General features: G+C 44.4%; 1 protein-coding gene across 3 annotated transcripts in view; it reads right to left on the minus strand.

Annotated features, from left to right (window-relative positions):
- The window catches only part of LOC130919814 (phospholipid phosphatase-related protein type 5-like), a 151,436-nt gene that overhangs the window by 133,796 nt on the left and 299 nt on the right, over nucleotides 1-17,341 (minus strand). Inside the window, exons 2-3 of one of the 3 annotated variants that reach the window (XM_057842377.1) lie at nucleotides 14,505-14,970; nucleotides 6,602-6,741 (exon numbers count right to left, since the gene is read on the minus strand). The gene's annotated coding sequence lies outside the window, so the exon portion shown is untranslated. Of the gene's footprint in view, nucleotides 1-6,601; nucleotides 6,742-10,143; nucleotides 10,287-14,504; nucleotides 14,971-17,341 lie in introns of those variants that run through there. The other 2 variants (XM_057842378.1, XM_057842379.1) reach the window with 2 other exon arrangements.

The following is a 17,341-nucleotide window of genomic DNA, read 5'->3' on the forward strand; positions in this document are numbered from 1 at the left end:
TGGGGGAGCACAGACCACTCATATCAAATTAGCTTTTTATTCAGTGCTAAGAATGATCAAGTCTTGTGTTTTCAAAGATGACAAGCTACAGTTCCCATGGAAACCCTTGCGCATACACATTTAAAGAGCACATACAGTGTAGATGAAACAAGTGCCACTAGAAAATGGCCTTGCACACAAGAGAGAGAAATGAGCAAAGTTGAGAGAAGTGAGAGGGGGTGGATAAACTCAGCTAAGATGCCTTGGTGTTCAAATGAAATGTCAGTTAATGATTTTGAATCAACTACACGCGTTCAAAAACAATAATAAGACAATTCTCATCAAACAATCTAAAGATTTTTTTGTCATTAATCCATTAATGTTAACTTTTGTGAATGCAGAGATCAAGAGAAGCTTGCAGAAAAATATAGTGAAGAGTAAAAATAAATTTGAGGCAAATGTTTTTAAAAAAGTAGCGGGCATACCAATTTTTCAGGGTGCATCTTAGATGACTGGTTGGCATATCGGCATATCACGGGTTCAAATTCTTTTCAAAGCATGTTTAATCCTTGCCTCTGTATGTTTTCTCTGGGTACTTATTCCATGACACATTCAAAAAACATTGTAGTCAATTAAATCTACAGTATTTAACCCTAAATCACCAAAGATCCCAAAGGGCTTCACAGACAGACAGTTGACATTGATGATGTCCTGATTCACCCCCCTAAATTAAAATCTAAAAATAAAGCAAACACAACAAACAAAAATGCTGGGGGAAAAAAAAAAAAAAAGAAATTCGCTACTTTTGAATCGGTTTATAGTCCAGTGCAGCTTATTTATTAATTTATTTGGGTTAATAGGAAACACTTTGTTTGACAGCGGCATAATAAGACAGATGTCATTAAGTGTCAAACGGCAAATTTTGTCACTAACTCCATTTATGTCCAGCTCGGATCTTTTACATCCATTTAAAAGTTAGACAATGGATGGCTGGATGACAATAAAATACATATGTCATAGGCATTCATTAATGCTCATGACAGTGTCATGTCATAATTATGACATCTTATGACAGTCTTATGACGCCACTGTCAAGTAACTGGTAACTGGTTAATATCTTTTGGTGTAAATTTCCCTTAATACAGTAAAGACAGCTGTGGCTTATAGTTCAATGCGGCTTATCTATGAACAAATGTTGTTTTGGTGTCAAATTTGGTGGGTGGTGGCTTATAGTCAGACGCGGCTTATTATCCGAAAATTACGGTAATTAAACAAAATAATTGTATCTTGATGCATACACTGAACAGAAGAAAACTATCTTGTTGGACGATTGTGTTGTATTTTACAATTTAAAATAAAAATAAAAGGCATTCTATTTCAATTTTGATTTTAATGGCCCTCTCCATCCCTGTGCCCTGGGGTCCACCCCACAAACCACACCACTGAGCACTTCTGAATGACTGAGAGCTGCTAAACTAATTATACCTCATAGTCACATTTTTATCAAGCAGTTGTTGAAGCAGAATGTTCCTTTGCTACTTATGGCAATCATCTTTTTCTTTGCTCCTTACCATTAGAATTACATTGATCTTGTTCCTGTTAACCCAAGCAGGCTACACACATGTAGACATTGGTAATTGGTTCTCACTCAACAAAGCCGCATAGAAATTGTCACAACACAAACAAAAAGTGACATTTGGAAGCTTCTGGTCCTTGTGTGCATGGACACAGATATAAAAGCACCAGATCGCTGCATTGTTAATGAAAAAGCGTAAAACGAACAAATCCCCAAGCTGACACAGACACGCACAAAAGAAAAAGTGTTGCTTTTTTGTTAAGATGGAGTTATGTACAAGCACGAGCGTCTGGATGCGTTCACAAAGAGGACCATCTCGTGTCATCATGGGAAATCAGAAGTAGGCCGAGTGAGTGGCTGTGCTCATTTCACACACTTACTGTGGATCTCAGCCAAGGACTTTCTAGCTTCAAAGATATTTTATTGATAATGAATTGACAGAATTATTAGCAAAGGCTGGTGAATATTGTACAGTTTATGAAAGATGTAAACCACAGACATCAAATGGCCTCGTCCAGGGGTCCCAAGTCCGGTCCTCGAGATCCCCTATCCAGCTTGTTTTCCATGTCTCCCTCCTTTAACACACCTAATTCAAATGATCAGCTCATCAGCAAGCTCTACAGGAGCCTGATAACGATCCTGATTATTTGATTCAGGTGTGTTGGAGGAGGGAAACAGGGAAAACAAGCTGGAAAAGGGCCCATGAGGATTTTGGGTTTTGGTTTTTGTTCTAACTGAAAATGCACAAAAAGTTTGACCAATGAGGTTTTTGCTGAAACAAGTCACACCTGATTGCAATCAGCTGATTACACTTGTAAAAAGAACAGATTGGTGAAAATTAGTCTTTTGATGGGTTGGAACGAAAACCTGCACCCACTAGACCCTCTGTGGAATTGATTTGATGTAAATGAGTTCCTACCAGACTATGGGGCAGTTTACATGGCGACTCTGCGACACCAAAACGCAATGACTCATTGCGGAATGGCCTTGCCTTCATATGGTGTCAGCGAAAATGGAAGGCGAAGACGCAAACCATCGAATCCGGGCTCCAAAGTGGAAGGATTCAATTGTGAGGGTGGGGTGGGGGGTGGGGGCTTAAAAACAGCAAATATGGCGGAACGTTGGCTTTAATTTACTGTTTTTATAATACTTTTAATTTAAACATGTTGAATTTTTCAAATTTTTGCCTTTTGGAGCAAAAAAAAATGCCATTGCTTGGAGTGGGCGGGTATGTTGTCTTCCAGGCTGAGGAGGTTGTTGGGGTCAAAGTACATCATTGGCTGTCGCCTTGTAAATGTACACTGACCCCTAGGGCCTGGCATGTATACTACGTCGTTTTCACGCAGAATTGCGACATTGTTCGAATGGAGACGGAACCATATAAACGCTAATTTGAAATTTTTCGTATTCTTGGAGAGTCACCATGTAAACGGCCCCTATATCTCAGGTCATTGTTTGTCATGCTTGTCCTTAAAGTCCCGCTATCAGCATAGGTGGTACGATACCTAACTCGATAGATTGTAACTTCGCTGAGCCACAACCCGTAGTACTTGTGTTTGTATAATAAACCAAGTGATGTATGAAAACGGAGGCTTTTTCGCACACGGCGCCCTTATCCATATGGATTCATTGTTGTGGCAGCCAGTGGTTCAGTTGTTTTTTTTCAAGCAATTCTATCGTTTTTAATTGAAACAATGGTTAATACGTGTTGTGTATGGAACAATGGTTATTACGTGATCCAACACAAACACTGCCATATATATGGTAAGCCTCTATAAATTTCTGTCCGACAGAGGGTTGAGAGCCGAGTGCAATGAACACATCAAGAAAGTGGAGAGTACACGGTGAGTATTCTGTTGTTTAATCAAAGTATTTTCCTGAAGACTCCTTTGTGAATTTAAGTGTTTCCAATGAACAGTAGTTGACAAAGTAATTGAACCGAAACAACCAACAATTAGCCAGCGTTTTTGGCACATCACCAAAAGTTGACTGGTAAAAATAACCTGATTTTAATATTTTCAGATGTTAAATTATTTGTTTTTCAATTGCTATGCTTGTTGTTGTGTGAGTCAAAAGGCGTAAATGTAAGATATGTACCATTCAGTTTGCACTCAAGAGCCAATGATCCGTGTGATGGTGCATGATTATGCCTCTAGTTCAAACCTGTATGGTAGAATCTCTCTGGAATCATTTCATTTGTGACAAAAGGAGATGCTAATTCTCTTGCTACAGGAGATCAGTTTTAAGTCATTTTAGACCAGACATGTCCAGAGTCCGACCCGGGGGCCAAATGCGGCCCGTGGTCAAATTTCATCCGGCCCCCAGCCTCTGTCATAAAATCAATAACGTCTGGCCCGGACACAGACTTAATAAATTGGTCAGCAGTACTGCAACCAGTATATGAAGTAGCTTACACATGAAATGCTGCTCCTCACTTACCCACTAAAAGGCAGCCGCACTTTAACCCTTTATTGCCAAATGTATCACATTTGATACACCTAAAATTTAATGATTTTCAGACTGATTTAGAATTTTGACATTTCTTTTTGAAGAAAAAAAAAAATGATGGATGCAAGTCAACACATGCATCTGCAGGTTCCATGAGAGAAAAAAAACATGATTTAGCATGGGTTATAGACATTAGAGCACTTATTACACATATTCATTTTGACGTTTCTTTTTACAAATTTGAAAAAAAAAGGTCTCATTAGGACCTTATTTTTCAAATTTTGGGATTCTCTGATAATTGCTTCATGTTGCAGGCATTTAAGGGCTAAGCAACATTATCCTGTGTGACCCATTATTTCCATTTTCTAAAATGGCGACAACAAAAAAAGCAATAAATAAAGCAAATCTGCCACACTGAATGGCTTGCTAAAATTTGCTTAAATATATTGTTCTACGTAAAGCACGTCAGTAAAGGTCAGCCCCCCCCCTTTTTACTACACCAAATCTGGCCCCCTTTGCAAAAAGTTTGGACACCCCTGTTTTAGACATTTTAGAAGGTCATGAAGCAGTTGACCAGTAGTTTATAGCAACAATGTATGTTCAGTTTTCCTTCCGGGTGTGTGCAAGGTTCTTAGCTCAGGTATTTTAGGCCATTCTCATGCCCTATGCCGTACTTTTCATTTCTCACCCCAAACTTATTTATACACAACTCCACCATTGTCATAATAAAAAAATATATAAGTTGTCAACAGTATACATTTTTATACGATTTGATAAGGGATTTTCTTGAACGAAAATATCGGCCAACTTCAAACAGCAGTCCAATTAAAGTTGACCCCATTCATCCATTAAATTTTTTCCCGCTTATCTGAGGTTGAGTCACGTGGTCAGCAGCTTCAGCAGAGAAGCCCAGACTTCCCTCTCTCCGGAATTATACAAATTAAAAAACGAAGCAAATAATAGTTTCTCAACATGTTTGTGGGTTGTCAATCACCTTCGCTTTCACAGGTGACTTTGTACGCAAATGAACATGTGTTTATACTTAACTATAGGCATGTGCTGGTATGATAACCTTAGGCCAAAATATCATGGTATCAAGGAATTGCAATTACAGCTCTAAAATGTTGCTTTGAGATATCTGGGTTTAAAAAAATAAATAAATAAAACTTTATTGAACAGGATTTAAATTTTTCAAAACATATTAGTAAATTGGAACATAACTATAATGTTAAGTTAAAATAAATTTAAAACAAAACATTCTAATCAAAATAAATGCAGACCTTTAGGTGAGCGTAACCCCACAGCCACAGCTCAACATTATTACCATCAGGACAAAAATATTTGAATTATTTTTCATAAAAAGCACATGTGTAGTACTCACAACATGTTTACATTACACACATACTTTCTTTCTCAACACAGACAGTTGCCAGAGTCTTTCTCCACACAGACAGCTGCCAGATAGAAAAAACACATGTTTTACGACCGCTAGACACACTAAACACGCTGGAGTTAACTCTCGTAGCTGGTGAGAAACGTTCATGACGCCATCTGTTACTTTTCTGTAGCAGAAGTATTCCCATACCGGCGATTTCGTTTTCTTCAATGGGGGAAAAAGTACAGGAGTTTCACCTCCTCCAGCCATCTTGTGGCATAGCTGACTCACTGACACTGAGCAACAACCGGTGGGGGAGGGTTGAGGCTTGCACCTGCATGCAAGGGATTTCTCCATGCATTATTGGGACATAAAAAATAGCTTATACCTTAGGGACGGTATGAAGGAAAATTTCTGCGGTTTTGAAACCTTGAGGTTTTGATACCACGATATACCTTGAAACCGGTAATCAGCACATGTCTACTTACATACAGTATTTTATTATCCTCGGGTTTGAAGTGTTTCTCACAAATGTGCACTTTGACTTTTTTGATCTGAAATCCTGAAATCCTGGTTGATTTCGCGTGCTTTCATTACTTCTCTGAGCCAGTCGGTCTTTTGTGATAGGCAGCTTAAAATTTCCCATTCCCTTGGATCGTCTGCACAATCCATAGCCAAGGATGGAGCAGCTGACCCCTGGCATAACTTGTGAATCATCTTCAGATAATATTTCAGTTAGAGTCTTTCTAGATCACCCGTAAAATAAAGAAACTTATGCAAATCTGTGCACCTTCGCCGTCACGTGACATGCCAAAAACTTAAGTAAAAAGTTCCTCCATTCAAGGTTCAGTGGATGTCACAACTATCTCCCTCTATGAACTCTGATTTCATCTGTGAATATTACACCAACTTTCTACAATCAATATGTTGAGAGCAGGAAACCTGACAGATTCAACGATTATCTCAATGATCCCAACACAAGGAATCCTCCCATACAAAGAGCAAACAATTTCCTTCTGTTTTAAGGCTAGCTTTCAGCTACTTTCCATTTATGGTTTCTACACTTTTACCAAATGCATTTTATTCAAGTTTCAACAAACCTCCTTTAAAATTAAGTTCTGAGGTACCATGACATCAAAAGTTAAACATTTTAACCCAGTTAGTTGCCACACCCGAAAGTTGAGTACACACATCGAAACAAATTTGAGCATTTTTTTCCCTACCTTGCGATCACAGAAAGGATTCTTGGCTGTCTCTTATATATGCTGAGCCATTATTCACTTGTGTGGGGTGTGCTCAGAGGGATTTTTTTCCTCACCAACCAAGGAGATTTGTAGATGTGGTGAGGGAAGATGGTAGATAACTACAGAGGATGCACAGGAAAGGGAGAAACGAAAGATCACAATTAGCTTTAATGACACCTGAATAGGGTTACCCCAAAGGCAGTATCATCAAGATACTTTAATTCAGTAGTACCTTGTTTTGCGTATGAACTTGTGAGTTTTTCGAGTAAGGAACCATCACATGGTCAATTTTATGCATTGTATAGCAAGGCAAATTTTTAATTACGATCTTATAGCTATTTATTTAACAGCAGGAACAGTTAAACACACTCACAAGCAAACACAGTGGACTAAATCTGCCGGTGGCAGGGTGTCACCCCTCTGGGTGGGGATCGTTTTCTGACCTGGGCCTGGTGGGCCATAAGGGTCCCGTGGTGTGCAACATCATTTGGAGGGTTCCGGTGGTGGCTGGGAGTCCCGGTGGGCAGGCGTAGGGTGCCGTGGGGCATCCCCTTGTGCCTTCTCTGAGGCCTGGTAAATGGGGGCGAGAATGGTCTGGGGGACCACATTTGGGCCCGGGGGATGAGGATGGCCCCTTTGCCGTAGCTGCGCGAGGAGGGGTGAGCTGCGCAAGCCACCCCCAAATGCAGCATTCCCACCTTTCTACAGGACTATCACACAACTGAGTGGGTTTCATGCATGACTGGGTGCAATTAGTCACACTCAGGTAGAGATTATTGGTGCCAGGATTAGCAATCAGGTAGCGTAAAATACAATGTCAACATATCCAAACTTGCAGGTGATTTACATAATCACCCCTACCTAACATTGCTTAATTGTGTATGCTTTACCCTGCCTAATCATGCCTCCTTTAGACTCAACTTCCCTCCTCTTTGTCTTCGGTTATCAGGCCTCCAAAATGGTATCCACGGGTAAACATAATTAGTTAATGATATAACAGCTATGTTCATAGGTAGCATAGGCGTGTAACACTGTATTGTATTTAGAATTGAGTCCATTACATTTACTTGAAATTTAAAAAAAAAAAAAAAAGGACTTCCAAGAGTAGTTTTACTAAGCCATACCTTTTACTGTTACCTGAGTAGATTTTTGAAGAAGAAACACTACTCTTACACCGCTACTTTGGGTTGCACTAGTCGCTACATTTTTCCTCTTTATTTTACAAATAAGATTTTACTTTTTTTTTTGTTTGTTGTTGTTTTTTTGCAAGACTCCAACAGTGGCTCTACCAGTTTCACCAATGGGACGTCACAACAATCACATGACTCCACTCCAATCAGACTCAAGCTTGCCGTTCTATGTTCACGCCGGCCTGTTAAATCACGGGGCGTCTTTAAAGCAAGCGCTAATTTTAACTTTTCTCCCAGTTTTTATTTGGCACTGATCGAAAATATGTTATCTCCACCAGAGGGCACTCATTCTCTTTGGACGAGTAATGCTTCATTTGTGGATATTTTTTTCTCTTGTTGGAATTCATAGGGGGGGTTGTATTTCTTTGGCTTAATGTGGTTATGTGATAGGTTGTAGTACAGTATAATAGTAACAGGTTTTAAAGATAATTTTGTATAGAGAAAAAAATAACCATTATTTTAAAAAAGTAATCAAACATCGTAAGCGGTTACTCACAATGTTACTCATTACTTGCGTATTACCGTATTGGCCCGAATATTTATGTGTTTTTTTAATTGAAATAAGCCTGAAAAAGGCGGCACGGTGGCTGAGTGGTTAGCACGTCTGCCTCACAATTCTAAGATCAAGGGTTCAATCCCGGGCTTCGGCCTTCCTGTGTGGAGTTTGCATGTTCTCCCCGTGCCTGCGTGGGTTTCCTCCGGGAACTCCGGTTTCCTCCCACATCCCAAAAACATGCATGGTAGGCTGATTGAACACTCTAAATTGTCCGTAGGTATGAGTGTGTGCGTGAATGGTTGTATGTCTCCTTGTGCCCTGCAATTGGCTGGCAACCAGTTCAGGGTGTCCCCTGCCTACTCCCCCGAGTTAGCTGGGATACGCTCCAGCACCTTCGCGACCCTCGTGAGGAAAAGCGGCATGGAAAATGAATGAAAATGAATAAGCCTGAAAAAGAGGGAGTCGTCTTATATTCGCAGTCTAGACAGTACACCCATTCATGACGCTAGATGGCGCCAGATATCATTGAAGCGATGTTCTGTCATGACAGATCTCAGCTACTCTCATTATTTTATTGAAATGTTTTTCCTTATTCAGATTTGTTTCAAGACTACAGTTAGTTAGACTTCACTTTGATGGTTAATGCAGTTATTGCAATTTTGTTGTTTTATCACAATAGATTGGTTTATTTTAGGGCTGTCAAAATTATCGCGTTAACGCGCGGTAATTAATTTTTTTAATTAATCACGTTAAAATATTTGACGCAATTAACGCACATGTCCCGCTCAGACAGTATTCTGCCTTTTGGTAAGTTTTAAAGCAAGGTTTTTAATGCTGTCTAACAGCGAACTCTTGTGGTCGCTTTGCGACATGGCTGACGCCTCCATTGTAATGTTGTGCTTATATGATCCTTGGACAAGATTTGTCCGTAAGTATGGTTGTTGTAAAGAATGTACATATTATGTTAGGAAGCGAAATGTTATATTTTTTGTATGAAACGCTTTTTGTTTATGTTTAGTGAACCTGTATAGCGTGCTAAGCTAACGTTGTTGCTAATGCAATGCTTGTGTACTTTTTTTTGTAGTTTCACTACGGTCTAAAGAGGACAGTGGTTTGAGGCCATTTTATTCATAAATCAGATGAAAAAGGAAGAAGTCTGATTATTAAGGCGTCGTTCACTAGCTGTCTAGCTTTGGAAAAAGTAGACGCTTCGGAGTGAGGACAGCATAGACAGATTTAAATGACAGTAGAGTGAAATGCCCACTACAGTCCTTATGTACCGTATGTTGAATGTATATATCCATCTTGTGTCTTATCTTTCCATTTCAACAAATTATTTTATAGAATATATATATAATTTACAGAAAAATATGGCATATTTTATAGATGGTTTGAATTGCGATTAATTGCGATTAATTACGATTAATTAATTTTTAAGCTGTAATTAACTCGATTAAAAATTTTAATCGTTTGACAGCCCTAGTTTATTTACATTTTAAAAAACCAGAAGCCATTATTTACGAATGTGATTGCACTTTAGTTTAGTGATTCCTTAGACAAGCAGAAAAACATGCAGTAATAGGAGGAATGTACATAGCTGTTAGGGAGCGCTGGGAATCGGACCCCAAAGCAGACAAGGGAGAATTCCGTTATTCTTTAACAAGGTTTATTTTCAGCGGCACGTCGAGAGTCGTTGTAGCACACGTGCACGTCGTGTGGTCGCTGGCAGGCGTAGACGTGATATCAGGCAACGGTACAGGTCAGGGAGCAGGCACGAGGAATCCTGGGACGGAGCAAAGGTCAGATTAGCCGGGAGAATATATGTTGGTAAATACCTGAGTGCTGGACGTGACTGACGGGAATGCCGAAAGAGTTGGTCTGGCGACGAGTGGCAACGACGATCAGGCTTTTGTAGGCGGCTGATGTTAATGGCTCGCAGCTGTCGTCGCTTCCCCCCGTCTGGTCTCCAGCCTGTAATCAAGGAGTCTTAACAGTACCCCCCCCCCCTACGGGCGCCACCAGGCGTCCGAGACAGGCGACCGGGATTGGCACGATGGAACTCGCGAATCAGGGACTTGCACAACACCTGCCTGGCAGGGATCCAGCTCCGCTCTTCAGGCCCATAGCCCTCCCAGTCGACCAGATACTGCAACCCACGGCCACGGCGGCGGACGTCCAAGAGCCGCCTCACTTTGAAAGCTGGGTGCCCGTCAATTGACAATGGAGGAGGAGGAGTCGGCACCGGGGGGGACAACGGGCTTGACGAGACTGGCTTGATCTGGGAAACATGGAAGGTGGGGTGGACACGGAGGGACCTTGGGAGCTTGAGGCGGACTGAGCAAGGATTCACCACCTTCTCTATTTCATAGGGGCCGACGAAACGTGGAGCCAGTTTCCTGGAGTCAACCCTTAGTGGCAGATGCTTGGAGGAGAGCCATACCCTCTGGCCCACAGAGTAGATCGGTGCTGGTGCACGGCGGCGGTTGGACTGGGTCTGGGAACTCTCAGAAGAGCGGATAAGCGCAGCACGCGCTCTTTTCCAAACGTTATTGCACCGGCTGATGTGCCTTTGCACTGAGGGCACCGCAATGTCCTGCTCATGGGAAGGGAACAAAGGGGGTTGATAGCCCAGTGAGCACTGGAAGGGGGACATACCTGAGGAGGCATTCGGCAAGGTGTTATGGGCATATTCGACCCAGGGAAGATGGTCACTCCAAGTGTTGGGACATGACTGCGCCACACAGCGGAGGGCCGCTTCCAGCTGCTGATTTGTGCGTTCGCACTGGCCGTTGGTTTGGGGGTGGTAACCTGAGGAGAGACTCACACCAACGTCCAGGGCTGCGCAGAAGGCTTTCCATACCTGGGAGGTGAATTGCGGACCCCTATCCGATACAATGTCGGATGGTATGCCGTGCAGGCGGAAAATGTGTTGGACCAGCAGCTCTCCGGTCTCCTTTGCTGTCCGGAGTTTGCGAAGCGGGATAAAGCGGGCCCCCTTAGGAAACCTGTCCACCACGGTGAGTATGATCGTGTTTCCTCTGGATGGGGGCAGGCCGGAGACAAAGTCCAGGGCGATATGGGACCACGGGCGACTAGGGATAGGAAGGGGGCGGAGCAGCCCAGCGCTGGCTTTGGTAGAGGTCTTACCACGGGCGCAGATGTGGCAAGCCATGACAAAAGACCGAGTGTCCTCCAGCATGGTGGCCCACCAGAACCGTTGGCGCAGCACGGCCAGGGTTCTGCGGATACCTGGGTGGCAGAACAGACGGGATGAATGGGCCCACTCTAGCACCTGCGGACGGACGGATTCAGGAACAAACAAGTCGCTCTGGGGGCCCTCCCGGGGGTCAGGATGTTCACCAAGGGCGTCCTTGACCTTTGACTCTATTTCCCATTCCACTGATGCGAGAAAACAAGTGGAAGGGAGTATGGGAGCCGGTTCCTCTTTAGTTTTGCCGGGCAGGAACTGGCGGGACAGGGCATCAGGCTTAATGTTCCGTGACCCTGGGATGTAGGAAAGGGAGAAATTAAAGCGTTCAAAAAACATGGCCCACCTGGCTTGACGTGGATTGAGTCTCTTAGAGGATCTTAGATACTCCAGGTTCTTGTGGTCAGTCAAAACTATGAATGCCTGGCGAGCGCCCTCCAACAGATGGCGCCACTCCTCCAAGGCAAGTTTCACAGCCAACAGTTCGCGGTCGCCGATGCCATAATTTTGTTCAGCTGGGGAGAGCCTATGGGAGAAGAACGCACATGGGTGCACCTTTCCGTCTCTAGCTTGCCGTTGGGATAGTACTGCCCCCACCCCCACTTCAGAGGCATCTACTTCCACAATGAACTATGACGAAAGATCGGGGTGAGCCAGCACCGGGGCAGAAGTAAAGCGCCGTTTTAGGTCCTTGAAGGCAGCATCAGCGGAGTCAGACCAGCGAAACTGTGAAGCAGTCGATGTGTGGGCCGAAAGTGGAGCTGCGACTTTGCTGTAGTTCCTGATGAACCTCCGATAAAAGTTTGCGAACCCAAGGAAACGCTGGAGTTGCTTCCGATCGGTGGGCCGTGGCCACTCTACCACAGCGGTTAGCTTACCAGGGTCCATGCGGAGTTCGCCCTTGGCAATGACGTAGCCGAGGAAAGAGGTCTAGGAGACGTGGAACTCGCACTTCTCAGCCTTTACGTACAGCCGATTTTCCAGGAGTCTTTGGAGAACCTGGCGCACATGCTGCTCATGCTCTGTGGGGTTAGGGGAGAAAATCAGGATGTCATCAAGATAAACGAAAACAAACCTGTTGATCATGTCACTCAGCACGTCGTTGACCAGGTTCTGGAAAACCGCGGGGGCATTTGAGAGTCCAAAAGGCATGACAAGATATTCAAAATGGCCTAGGGGAGTGTTGAACGCGGTCTTCCACTCATCTCCCTCCCTGACACGGACCAGATGATAGGCGCTGCGTAGGTCTAGCTTGGTGAAAATACGTGCGCCATGGAGGGGTGTGAACACAGAGTCCATCAAGGGGAGTGGGTATGTATTCTTGATTGTGATCTTGTTAAGACCACGGAAATCAATGATTGGTCTCAATGTGCCATCCTTTTTCCCCACAAAGAAAAGGCCGGCGCCAACAGGGGAGGAGGATGGACGGATTATACCTGTAGCCAAGGACTCGGTGATGTACGACTGCAGCGCCTCCCTCTCAGGTTCAGAGATCTTATAAATGCGCCCTTTAGGAAGGGCGGCGCCCGGAAGGAGGTCTATGGCACAGTCATATGGGCGGTGGGGGGGCAGAGCTACCGCACGGTCCTTACTGAAAACAAGACCAAGGTCGTGGTAGCAAACCGGGACCGAAGACAGATCAGGCTGGACAGAATCCCGGACAGGATAGGCAGGAACCAAGGCCGCTTTTAAACAATTATGGTGACAGTGGTCACTCCACGAAGTGAGCTTGGGCTGGGTCCAATCCACCGCAGGGTTGTGCTTCTTGAGCCAGGGTAGCCCCAGGACCAATGGAGTGCGAGGACAATCTATGACAAACAGACTGATTATCTCTCGGTGATTTCCAGAAAGGAGCAGGTGGAGAGGCTCCGTCTGCTCCTCCACACTAAACAGAACCTGTCCATTGAGTGCAGTGGTTCTCAAGGGAAACTGTAATGGGCGGGTTCCAACACCCAGCTGAGCTGCCAACCTGCGATCAATAAAGCTCTCATCAGCTCCACAATCAACCAAGGCCATCACCATGCGGGTCTTATCCTTCCATGAAAGAGTGGCTGAGAGCTGGAGCCGAGCTGAAGATTTATTGGACACATGACTCACCAATATTTCCTCACTTACAGATGAGCTGGGACGTACCGGACATTGGCGCAGAAAATGCCCCTCCTGGCCACAGTAAAGGCATAACTGGGTAGTGAGCCTACGTGTGCGTTCCTCCACAGTGAGCCTGGCTCGTCCAAGCTGCACGGGCTCCGGGCTCCCAGCAGAGGGCAGAGTAGAGGCAATGGCATGTGTAGAAAACCCCGGAGGAGGGGCCATAATTGAGGAAGCAGGACGGTGAAAAGGGGAAGACTGCAGCTCGCGGCGTTGACGTCGTCTTTCGAGGAGTCGATTATCGATATTAATCGAAAGATTAATAAGATGGTCGAGATTACCTGGCTCGTCCCTGGAAGCTAACTCGTCTTTGAGGGATTTGCTGAGAGCGCTGGTGAAGACTTCTTGTAGCGCGGCGTCATTGAAATTGCTCTCTGCCGCAAGCGTGCGGAACTCCACTGAAAACTCTGCGACGCTGCGGCCCCCCTGACGGATGGACATAAGGCGTTTGGCGGCTTCCTTACCACGGACCGGGTGGTCAAAAACCTTGCGCATCTCCGCCGTGAAGCTGGCGTATGAGGCGCACGCCGCTGAGCCCTTCTGCCACTCAGCTGTTGCCCAGGCCAGAGCCGACCCACGAAGGCAGCCGATCAGGTAGGAAATCTTGGCCCGCTCGCTGCAATATATATGAGGCTGTTGATCGAACGTGAGGCCGCACTGTACCAAAAAGGCACGACAAGAGCCCAAGTCGCCATCGTAGGGAGCTGGTGGGGGTATGTGTGGCTCGCGAGGCGTCGGCGGGTAGGGAACGAAGCCTCGGCGGGGTGGCGATGTCGAGTGCACGGGAGGTGCTGTAAACTGAGCCTGGACAGACTGGAGAGTCAGAGCAATTTCGCCTACCTTTTGATAAAGGTACTCGAGGGCTTGAGCGTGACGGTCCAGGGCGGGGGAAGACGAGGAAGCGGGACTCGGATCCATGTCCGCGGGGTCCACGTGGCCAGACCAAAACTGTTAGGGAGCGCTGGGAATCGGACCCCAAAGCAGACAAGGGAGAATTCCGTTATTCTTTAACAAGGTTTATTTTCAGCGGCACGTCGAGAGTCGTTGTAGCACACGTGCACGTCGTGTGGTCGCTGGCAGGCGTAGACGTGATATCAGGCAACGGTACAGGTCAGGGAGCAGGACGGAGCAAAGGTCAGATTAGCCGGGAGAATATATGTTGGTAAATACCTGAGTGCTGGACGTGACTGACGGGAATGCCGAAAGAGTTGGTCTGGCGACGAGTGGCAACGACGATCAGGCTTTTGTAGGCGGCTGATGTTAATGGCTCGCAGCTGTCGTCGCTTCCCCCCGTCTGGTCTCCAGCCTGTAATCAAGGAGTCTTAACAATAGCGGTAATATGTAAACACGATGAGCTGACGGACAATATGGCGGCACCAGTCAGGGGGGTGGAGTTGAGACGTCAAATGATTGGGGTCTATAGACCCTACTCACATGACGTCACAACCACGCCCCCGCGCCACATTGTTCGTCAACTCGTCACTGTTGATGCATTACCGCTACGTAAATTCCTCCTATTATGGCGTGTATTTCTGCTCGTTAACATTAATAATCAAAATGGTGAAGGCGGGTGTGGCGGTCGGTTGCAATAACAGAGAAGATAGACGGAGAGACTTGAAGTTCTACCGGATTCCGAGAGACCCGGAGAGGAGAGCGAGCTGCTGCAATTCGACGAGAAAACTGGGCTCCAAACGATTACCACAGATTATGCAGTAGTCATTTTATATCTGGTAAGATGCATTTAATATATATTTAGAGGGTTTTGGGCTGACAACCACAATTAAGATCATTGCTAGGCTAATCGCCGACAACATACACTCAGACGTTGTAAACGAACTACCTGAAAATATATCATTATAAGGGGATAATAAGACAGTTGTCATACAATTAATTTACAATTTCACTATTAAGGTCAAAAGCCAAAAAATAAATTGAACTAGGGACAATCTGGAATAGTGCTATCGCACTTCATATTTATTACATACTATATGTGTATGTAGTGAGAGTGCTATCGCTAAACCATATAAACATTAAAAGCCCTAGCTCCATTGACAAATGACATGAAATACATTAGACTTGACAGTGGATGTTAGCAAGAACAAAAGATTTTGAATTGAAAATTTCGTAACTCACCTTCCCGAGCACAAGATAGATTCCTGCCGAATTTTCGTGGACGAGGACCTGTTTCACCCAACCAGCAACGAAGTATTTATAAGCCTCCAAGCTCTTAAAGTTTTTCAAACTTTCGTGAGAATAGGCTGATTTTGTGTGGACAAGATAGTTGTAAATATCAGGGTAGCAGATGTCAGGCAGAGACGGCGAAGACAGCGGGTCGAAAAACATCGATTTAGGCATCAAATATGGATCTGGCGAATGGATAAACTGAAGCTTTTCCACATAACGCCTTTTATGCAACGCAACCAGTGAGTTTACAGCGTCAGATAACACCGGGGCTTCCATGAATTGCTCCATAAATTGCACGACTAATTGAAACCATTGAGAATAGGGCTAAAAAATGCCGGACAATATGGCGGCCGGATACAGCGACACGTCATTTTGTGACGTAGGTGAGTAGGGTCTATAGGGGGTACGGGTGAGAAGGCGTGCAGCGGAGTTCTGGATATATTGTAGTTTATTGAGGAGTTTGGCTGGAGATCCGAAAAGAATGCTGTCACAATAATCGAGTCTTTTGAGTGAAAGCAGTGAATTAGTCTTTTTTTTTCACCTCACATCTCAAGATGCAATTGTTGGCTGTTTTCAACAATGTAAATCGGAAATAAAGACATTAGCCACGTTTACATGCTGACTTTTATTCATACCGATTCAAATCATTCCGAATGGCAATTTCAGATCAGCTGTTTACATGTCACTTCATCTATTCCGATCCAGCGTTTACATGTGACTGCCTTTATTCCGAAAGGACGTTTGACAACTGCCGTCTGACATGCGCAGATTAATCAAAACAAAGCGTCACGTTGCAAAACATGGAGATCGATCGTCGGAGTGCTGCTGTTTTAACTTTAACCCACTTGTTGTGTTTGTGGGGTCGTATCCACTTCTGCTGTTTTGCTCTTTTGCCTTGTAGTAGCCGGTTTTCCACCGGTTTCTAATCTGGTCAACGCTCCGGTCTATTCCGGCTTCGTGTAACCTCTCGTGAACGTTTTACGCCCGTCTAAGCGAGCAATTATATTCAATTCTTTTAAAGTTTGAATTAAATACAATCTTTCCGCCGGACTCCAATTAGGTGCGCTGTGCTTGGAAGCCATGTTGCAAGTGACGTTACTTACGTCACAAAGTGACGTCACCACGTCAGTACGGAGCATGTGCAGAAAGAACGCAACCAGACACCATTCCGCTTCCCTGTTTACATGATATAATTTTACTTCTAATCGGTTTGGGAAAAGGGATATTCCACCCCTATGAATCGGAATGAACCATTCGGTGTGGGCCTGTTCATTCCGAATGAGGTGTTTATATGGAACTCATTGATTCGGTTTGAACAAATATTCCGATTGTAATTGGAATATTTGGCTCCATGTAAACGTGGCAATTGATTGACTGAAAATGGTTCGATATGAGATGAAATGTCTAGTTTTCTCATGTACATTTATAATTGCTCTTTATCAAAAAAAAAAAAGTTTTATCCGATTACTCGATTAATCGATATAATTATCAGT

The sequence above is a fragment of the Corythoichthys intestinalis genome, chromosome 8, assembly GCF_030265065.1.
Source record: "Corythoichthys intestinalis isolate RoL2023-P3 chromosome 8, ASM3026506v1, whole genome shotgun sequence".
NCBI classification, from domain to species: Eukaryota; Metazoa; Chordata; class Actinopteri; order Syngnathiformes; family Syngnathidae; genus Corythoichthys; species Corythoichthys intestinalis.